The 10,414-nt window shown below is 31.0% G+C and overlaps 1 non-coding gene across 1 annotated transcript; it reads right to left on the bottom strand.

Annotated features, from left to right (window-relative positions):
• Positions 1 to 469: 469 nt before the first annotated feature.
• On the bottom strand, positions 470 to 576 carry LOC112498021 (small nucleolar RNA R71). The gene has a single exon (XR_003065106.1). It is a non-coding gene; the product is annotated as a small nucleolar RNA R71 (small nucleolar RNA).
• Positions 577 to 10,414: the final 9,838 nt, after the last annotated feature.

Genomic DNA, 10,414 nt, shown 5'->3' on the forward strand with positions numbered 1-10,414 from the left:
ACAGATCAATGCATAAGGAGGTCAAGAAGAGTAGAATGGGCAAATCATTTATAGGCAATCAGGGAACAACAATATTATCCACATGGAAAATGATAGAGACAAAGCCAATAAAGATAGAGCCATAAGAGATTATGCAGTGTTGACTCCTCGAACTATAAATCCTGGAATAGTTCGACTTGAAATGCAAATTAATAATTTTGAGTTCAAACCAGTGATGTTTCAGATCCTTCAAAACAATAGGGCAATTCAATAGACTGCTATAAGAAGATCCTCACATTCACTTTAAATTGTTTTTAGAAGTAATTGAAGCTTTCAAGATTCCTAGAGCAATATAAGAAGCATTGAGACTCAAACTTTTCCCATTTTCTCTAATGGATCAAGTAAGAGCATTATTGAACTCTTTACCACCTAACTCGATTACTACATGGAATGATTTGGCTAACAAAACTTCCTACCAATTAAGAATGCAAAATTGAGAAATGAGATCACATCTTTCCATCAACTTGAAGATGAAAGCTTGTTTGATGCATGAGAAAGATTTAAGGAGTTATTTAGGAGATGTCCTCGTCATGGTATTCCTTACTATATTCAGTTGGAAACTTTCTACAATAGTCTCAACCCAAGCACTAGATTGATAGTAGATGCTTCAGCAAATGAGGCCTTATTATCTAAGTCCTACAATGAGGCTTATGATAGTTTGGAAAGAATAGTTAATAACAACTATCAATGGCCATCTACCAGACAAGCTACAACAAGAAGAACAACAGGAGTTCATAATGTAGACATCTTAACAACATTATCAAACCAAATAACTTCATTAACAAATATAGTGAAGACTATGACTACTAGTCCAGCAACTGTCAACCAAATTGTTGAGTTATCTTGAGTTTATTGCATAGAAAGGCATCTATTTGATAATTGTCCTGGAAATCCTGCCTCAGTCAACTATATGAGCAACATCAATAGATAGAACCAAAACAATCCTTACTCGAGCACTTACAATCATGGATGGAGACAACACTTAAACTTCTCATGGAGCAATTAGAATCAACATGCTGTAGCATCTAAGAGACAAAACAAGCTTGCTCAACCACCTAAATATTACCAAAAAAATCAAGGGTAAAGAAACAACAACAATGATCAACTTAATTCTCTTGAAGCTTTGATTAAGAAATTGATGGTTGTCGAAGCCAACAAAAATAAATACCTACTCTAAATAAATTATGTATAGTGATTGAGAAAGGTCGTGTCCACAGAGATCGGTAATTATTTAAATCCTTTTAAAATGTAAAATGCAAAATGGGGGGATTGTTGACAATAATAAAAATCAAATTACATAACAAGAATGCAAATTCAAATTGTAATTCAAATTGGGGAAAGCTCTGATTGAAGGAATTAACTCAGCTTGATTCGACTACTGATCATTGATTCAAATATAAATCATTACTATTTATGAATAGAACGGTTATAACTACTAAGACCCTCTAATAGCCAATCTCTCCTTAACTAGTCAATAACCAAGGTACGACCAATGGTTATTTCCCTAATCAATAGACTACCCTAGATATGATCATAGGATTTAATCAATTGACAGCCTGAAAAATTAGAGAGACCCAAATCCTAATCAACAAACGCATACAATGGTTCATTTAAATTAGATTGTTTATTCTCATGACATAATGCACTGTTATGCTATTTATCACAAACATTAAAATCTTCATATGATGAATCCTTTAATTGACAATAGATTAAGTTGATAATTAAATAGTAACCAATTATCTAATTAACAAACATAATCATGACAATAATTTAGAGAATAAACAAATACCCAAAAAGTAATAAAACAATTAAAATATAAGAAAGATCTCATAATAATAATGAATCAAAGCTTTATTAACATTTAACCAGGATAATAGGTTTAGTTCTTCATAGAGAGAAGAGAAAAATTTAGATCTAGAGTTTTCTTTTCCTCTTAAAAAATCTCTCTCCCTTGTTTTTCACGTCCCTTCTCCCTTCTAGAGTTCTACCAAAAATAAAATACTAATATCTAAAATATTATCTAAATATTAAACTCAAAATTACAAAAATAACTAAAAAGATAAAACACGTTAAAATAAAAACTGCAGGTGCTCAGTTGACAGCACGCGCCCACGCTTTATCAACAAAATTCTTCTGAAGCTCATAATTTCTCCCGAAAAACAATCATCCTCAAACATCATATTGTAGCTCAATTTTAGAATCAATCAATAAAATTGCACCTACAAAAATAAATCACTATTATTAAGTGTAAAACATCGATATTAAAGGAAGTAAACAATGCAAAACTAGTGCATAAATTGCACTCTAACAGAAATATATTGTGAAGCTTTGATTAAGAAACTTAGAAAATAATATTAGACAGCTTGCTACAATATTAAGTAACAAACCTCAAGGCAGTTTCCCTAGCAACACAAAAGATCTAAGAAGCAAATAAATAGAGAATTGCAAAGTGATTAACTTGAGGTTTAGAAAGGATGTTCATATTCCTGATGGTGTACTAAAAAGAATAATTGAATTCATTTCAACCCAAGAAGAAACACAAGTTAAAGAGGAGCTGCAACATCACACTTTCCAGCCCACTGGTGTAAACAGCCAAGTTACAACATCTGCAAAAGATGTGATTCAACATCTATTGGTGATGTTGCTGCAGCTTATACAGCCTGCTACAGCATAACAATTTAGACATTCACCACCCTTTCCACAAGGATTCCAAAAGCAAAAGCAAGACAACCAATTGAACAAATTCTTGGAAGTTTTGAAACAATTATATATCAATATTCTTTTTATATAAGCTCTAGAATAAATGTCAAATTATGTGAAATTCTTGAAGGACATTTTGGCAAGGAAAATAAGACTTAAAGAGTTTGAAACATTTGCTCTAACACAAGAATGAAGTCGTAGGCTTTGGAACAAAATCCCTTAGAAACTAAAAGATCCAAGAAGTTTTACAATCCCATGCTCTGTAGAAACTAAATACAGTGGTAAGGCAGTCTGTGATTTGGGGGCTAACTTCTCATTAATGTTTAAATAATTAAGAGTTGGAAATATTAAACCAACAATAATAACTTTACAACTTGCTGACAAATCTCAAGTCTATCCAGCGGGCGAGATTGAAGATGTATTGGTACATGTGGATAAAACAAAGTAAAGCTCAAGAAATATTGTATTCTAAAAAATAAGCTCTTTGGTATTCATTGGATTCTTTTCTTAATTTTGGATCTAATGTAGCCTTTTTATAGTTGGAGTTGAAAATTAGCTATTTTTGACTTTCTACACGAAGTCAGATAGCTGTTCTGACTTAGGCAAGTTACCATTGGACTAAAAATTCAAATTGTCGGATCACCTTAGTTTCCAGAAACTAAACTCTAATTTTGTTCAATGTCGATTAGCCGTTTTCTCATAAACAATTAGCCATTTACTACAGTGATTGCTATAATAAAATTATTTTCTAAAATTATAGTTTTGACTCAAAACCTTCTATAGTTATACTATAGCTCAACTCTTCATAAATCTTTACAAATATGTCTATTTCTAGAGTTTCAAAACAATACTTGTTGATTTCGAAGTTCTCAAAACTTTTTCAAATTAGACCATTAACTTGAAAATAACCAATTTTATAAAATCATTTTTCCATTAAGTATAAAACCTTTATATTATGAAAATAATGATTTATTTAAAATGTATGAAAAATAATTTGAGATTTTGAAAGCTTAATCATTCTTAATCTTATTTGTTATCATCAAAATCAATATTGTGGATACTTATATGTTAACAACCTCCCCATTTTTTATGATGACAAACCTTTCATGTATTTAAAGAATGATTCCACAAATTTCTCCCCCTAAATGTAAGCTCTCATTGAGTATATTATAAGTTTAAACCATTTGCCAATTAGTTAAATTAATAAATTTGGATACATGTATTCTTCTCTCCCTTCATCATCAAAAAGAAAAATAGTAGCAAATTTGTTACCCATGTTGTCCAAATAGAAATTTCGATAGAATCTCCCGCTAACAACAAGCTTAACCTCAAATACAAGTTTAATAATATCATTCCCAAGTTATCATAAATCACCATACAAACCAATTCGATACACAAATCATCATACAATTCATTAACCATAAAAAAAGATCATGAACCATTATTCCATCAATTACTAAATAAGCAACTCATAACATTAAATCATCATATAAAACAATCATGTAATCAAATCATCATCATATCTCAAAATCATCACTATAATCACATATCAACCATCAAAAGAATACTCAAAGTGCATGTTATTCTCCCCTTTTGACATCATCAAAATGGTATATCACTTTGTCTCCCCCTTTGGACAACAAAAATGTTCAAAATGCATATTATCCAAAATAGAAGCAACAAGAAATAAGTAGAGTTGCTAAGACAACTCCCTCTAACAATAATCACGAAAACAAGTAAAAGACTAAGTAAGGCATGCAAAAGTCATAAGAGCATATTATCAATTATCCAAGCTCCATAATTACTAATCACATTTTAAAAATCAAGACAACTAAACTCATCAAATATCTAATGTGACATTTCAATATAACTTAAAAAAAAATCTCATATGCTTAAAAATTTCAAAGTATATTTATTTCTCCCCCTTTCAATATCATTTAAAGCAAGTAATGCATATTTAACAATACATCAATAAATTACAAAAAAATGTATCTATTACCAATCATAGATCGTGACACAACTCAAAAGTGTATTACTCTCAAGTATAAGAGTGTCTAGTTATAATATAACCCGGTGAGACCGGGGTCAAATCACAGGGAGTTTTAAATCTAGTAAAACTAAGAAAATTAATTGTGGGGAAAAGAAATTATTTGAAATCAATTTAAAAATAAGCTAAGGTTTAGGATCCACTCTCTGTATTCAAACTATAATTTTAATATTCTCTCATTTATATTTTGACTCACTTTTACCAATTGATTATTATATCATTTAATTCTATGTATGTGGATAAATATAGAATAAAGTACCTAATGTGCCACACTATATTAATGTGTCGATATTATGTCAAAATACCATAAAATCCAGTGAGATTTATAAATTAACATGATATAAAACAATTAAAAAAGAATTAAAAAAACTCCTTTCAGAAAATAATAATAATTAATAGTTTGAAACATTGAACTTCACCATTCACCTCAGCTTAATAAAATTAGCTACTCATATTGAAAGAAAACACAACACTCTTTTTATTTGATGACTTTTTGAAATATATTACATAGAAAATTGATACAAACGGAAACAAGGAAAGAAAAGAAACAAGAAAAGAAAGAAAATCTTCAATCTCGGTTTCAGCTCTCAAAATTATCTCTCAAATTGGCTCTCCCTCCTTTTGGCTTGCATCCCCTTGCCTTTTATAGGCAAGGGAATCGTCTTCTTTTCTTTTATTTTACTAATATTAATATTTTATTTTAATTTTATATTATATTACATTATATATATATATATATATATTGAATTGTGTGATGGTCAGGAGGCGTGATGGCCTCCTGACCATCACCAACATGCTTTTGTTCTTTTTTTATTTTTTATTTTATTTTTTATTTATTATTACATCTCTTCAATTGTGTTCCAGTAGTTCTTCTTTGTTCCCCCTTTCAATTCCAATTCCATCTTTATTCCTGAAAAATATTTACAAGATAAAAATTAACAAATTACGAATTAATTTAACATAAAATATATTTGGGGAGTATTAAAAGAATTTAGAAATAATAAACGCATTAATCGATACAATAAGTAAAAAACTAATAATTTTATCCTTATTAAATGTACATTTTCTAGTGTCAATCACACCCCCCAACCAACTTATTACTAGGCCCTAGCAATTTAAGTGATAAAAATTTAGAGAAATTTCAAAACTAAATTGAAAATCTTTTTTTTTTTGAAAAATTGTGTTTACTTCTTTCATCAGATTAATGACAACAATCAAATAAAAGTATAAGCATTATTTTCAGCCTAAAGAATATCACACCCGCTCAAAACAGTTCAGTAAAATCCTGTAAAATGATCAATCATCAGAGCTACATTAATCAAGCCACTTTTAAGAATGATACACCAAACCCCAAAATCTCACGATTAAGAGTGAATCTCTCAAAAGAAGATATACTCCAAATTAATTTGTCACTCTAAAAAAAAAAGTTGATTTGAAAAAAAATAATAAAACAATATCATACACTCTCACCAAGATAAAAAAAAAATAATGCTCACAGTATAGAAATTAAATGATCTCAAGTGTAATGAATTACTAGCAAAATTTATTTTTATTTTTATGCATCACCACATCTTTTAGTCCATATCACCAACTTTACTTCAGACTATAGTTCCCAAAAATCGAGAAGAACTTTTATTAGGACGTAACGTAGGCTAGGGTTATGGCTAACAAAAACGGTAATAGGGAAAACAAAAATCTATGTTTGAAAAATAGGGGACTTTTTAGAGATTATAAGGTGCTTTTTTTTCTTGGATTTTGTTTTTCTCTTTTTTTATTGTTTATTAATTGATATAGACATATCATCTTTTTTTTTATAGCACCATTATTAGGAATACATAATCATCCCTATTTTTAAACATAATTGAGTGATGGAAAACATAAAACATAAGGTGATACTCCTCATTGGAGTAGGAAAATATGATAGGTTACCAAAGAAAAAGTTTTTTTTTTTTTTCAAAGGCTCAAAAGAGTTAACTATGGATTCTTTATAATAGGGTTGGCTAGAAAGGCTCAACGGATCAAAGATGACTTTATGTCATCTTTTAGGGTTCTATATAATTTTTCATATCCACTAGTTCAATGGACTTTTAGATGCGTCTGCACAAACTTTTTTTTTTTAAGAAAATATTGAGATCTTGTACAATAAATTGTGAAGTTGTATAGGCAAACAAGGCTACTCTCCAAGGATAATAGGCTTAAAAACTCACTTGATCTTTTCATAACATGTACATTCCTCCAAATGGCTTAATAAATTTCACTAATTTAATTTCTCAATTTACGTTTCAACATACAAAGAGAAAAACATAGTGTAACATAACTCAAGGCCAAAGATAATACGAATACCAAAATTTGAAAATCATGTTATCCAATGTTAAAAGATCACACCAAAAAAGAAATTTTTTTTTTAAGAAAACACTAAAAAATTGGAACTAATTGCAGAAAATTAAGTAAATGATTAAGAGAAAAAGAGAAAAAGAATGAAAACAAAAAGTTAGAAACATTTTTTTTTTAAGAAAACACAAAAGTTAAAAAGATGCATTTCTAGAGACACTACATTCTATATTCTACCATTTTCGACTCAAAATTTTATCCAAATTTAGTCTTTACAACAAAAATTAGTAAAAAACATCACTAGGACTGAGACATTTCACGATTATTCACGATTATCAATCATTCCCTCCCCCAAACCTGAAGGAGACATTGTCCTCAATGTCTAAAGAAAGGATTAGAGTTTAAAAGATATCACCTAGCCACTGCTAGAAATATTTACAGACAGAGAGTTAATCTAATTTACACTTTTTACGAGAGTTACTGCCATCGTCATCAGTTGCCCAATCCAACGCTAAAGTCATGGGATCTGGCTCTGGTTTGTAAGCTTGCAAAAGATCAAGTAACTCATTAGCAGTAGGAGCACAAATGAAGAGTTTTTTTGCTGAGGATGGAATGAAATAATTTTTTATTGCATGATTAAGAAATGTTATTAAGCCATCATAAAAGTTATTAACATTTAACAAACCGATGGATTTTTAATGGATATTCAAATGGGCCCAAGAAGTAAATGTAATTAGCGCCTCCAAAGTTACAAGGTCTCCTAGCAAGAAAATAAAAGCATCAGCATGATTCAATATTTCAGATATTCTTTCTTGCATACCTGAGATAACTAACTCTTTTCCAGTTGGTGAGTCTGGTAGACATTCTAAAGGTTTTAAGGCTTTTGGAATGATGCCTAGCACTTGACTTCCTCGAACGAAAGCAGCTTCAGAGACAAGCTTTGATAACCCTCGGTCACCTCCTCCATATACAAGATGTAGTTTCCTCTCTGCTATAGCACGACCAAGATCTATGGCTGCCTGAACGAACTCCTTATACTTTCCATAACGAAATCACAAATATTTTTAAGTTGACTGTTTGAAGTTGTTGCCATTAGAACAATTCTAAAAATAAACAATTTGTGAGTGCTTGAAAAGAAGTTCCAATTTAAGGATCTCAGTGACGGACATAATGATATACATCTATAAATGGGGTGGTGTGTGCTGAGTGTTAGAAAATGTATATTTATAAAGGAGAAAATCATCATTTTACATTTCAAGTCTTACTAACAACCCTTACTTTTATGTATTTAAAGTTCTTGTAATTTAATTATGTGTGTTTTATTTTAATTAAGTATTTTATGTATTTTAGGGGCATCATAGTCATTTCACAATAAACGAGAAATCAAACGGTAAAATGAACATCATTTTTTAACTCAGGACGGTCGAAAACCTTAGGAGGAGCATAAACGGAAAAATGGCACTATTCACATGTATGATACTATTCACATATACGGTACTGTCTACGCTACTATTCACGACACTGTTCACATAGACGGATCGATGATGTGGCATTAACTGATGAGGTGTCATGATCCTATTAGACTAAAATTCTTATGCACTATTGATGGTGACGTGGCAGCATATTAGTGGACCAAGAAACGCACGTACAGTACATGCAACACATGGGATTATTTTCAACCAAACCGCTTACTGTTCACGCGTACTGTTGACTGATGACGTGGCACAATCCTGAGCGTCCAAACTGTTTTTAATCCGATGACCATGATTTACTCGATGTGTATATAAAAAAGGGACCTCTCCCCCCTAATTTGGCATCTCTGAATCCATTTTTTGGCTCAATTTTCTATAATTCCTTCTTCATCTTGTATTTTCTACGTATTTTAATAAATTCTCATTTTGCCCTTAGTTCAATTATGAGTGGCTAATTTTCTTTCAAGCTTGGATTGAAGGTGAAGTCTCAACATGTGTCCTGGGCTTCATTTGGTAAATTTATTTTCTTTTCCCCTCTAGTTTTTGTGGATGTTTTGACTTCTCGTCGACAAATAATAATAATCTTGTCTAGATACCGCCTTGGTTTCATCGGCACCCTAGTACAAGGTTATTATTATTTGGCACGATAAACCCTTAGCACCATATTGATTAGAGCGTTGTTCATGAGGTGTGGATTCCCCCCTCATCATTTAATTGGCATTAATAAGGATTATTTAGCCCATGATGCATATTGATACGGATCCAGGTACCCAAGTACGTTATTTCAATAGAATTCTCTTCAATTTATTCTCGTCATTTCAATTACCATTTTAGAATTTATTCTCGCCATTTTAATTTAAGTTTTAGCATATTCCAAATCATTTCCACCACAAATCCAATCACCTATTTACAAAATTAATTCTACATACAATTAAAATCCACCTACTCGTGGGATCGACACTCGTCACTATTGATTTATACTACAATAGATTCGTGCACTTGCGAGTTCAATAAAATTTGCACAACATTGTATTTCTCAAATGACGCGTGAAGCTTTTAGCTTAATAATTTAAAGGAAAACAGTGAAAAGAAAAAACAAACAGTGATTAGATATAAAAAGAAAAAAACACACAATAATAATAATAATGCAAAAGATAAAAGAACAGTAAAATAAAAGGATATTTACTGGTAGTTGTGATTGTGGCTAACATCATCTTCTAGTTTTAGGTCCAGTAACGGCTTGAATGCCCTCTATGGGTCGAGGATAGACTTCCCATCAAGTTTCCTTTTGGAACAACTTCCACAAATTTTGAATTTTACGCTGAGCATATCCGCTCGAATGCGTCTCAAGAGATCGTAAGATATCATCCAACTATTCTTTACTCATGCCATCCTTAACGAATTTGATTTTATTTTCACGATTTACAGAAATCATTCCTAAAGCTTTACAACATGGATTTTTGCAAGCAAGTCTTACACAGTGAGAACATTCAGAGCCAAGTCGCTTAGCTCTTCTTTTCTTAGCAAATGTACTTTTACCAAAACCAGGCATGTAGGAAATGAATGGATCAGAAAACTCACCTGCCAATCAGACCTTTGCTTCAATTAACCAGCGAATGTCAGTAGGAATCCCATTAATCATTAACAAACGCAGTCGTTCACAACGAGCTTTGTAAATCTTCTTAAGAGCATTTTGAGGGACAGAAGGAAAATGTTGATGCGAATTTTGTTGTATTTCTTCCATGCTTGACATTGAGGTTTCAGTTATTGTGGGAAACTGAGAATACCGATTTAAAAAGTCATGGAGTACCGTTATCCGCCATTT

This window comes from Citrus sinensis, chromosome 9 (assembly GCF_022201045.2).
Source record: "Citrus sinensis cultivar Valencia sweet orange chromosome 9, DVS_A1.0, whole genome shotgun sequence".
Classification (NCBI taxonomy): Eukaryota; Viridiplantae; Streptophyta; class Magnoliopsida; order Sapindales; family Rutaceae; genus Citrus; species Citrus sinensis.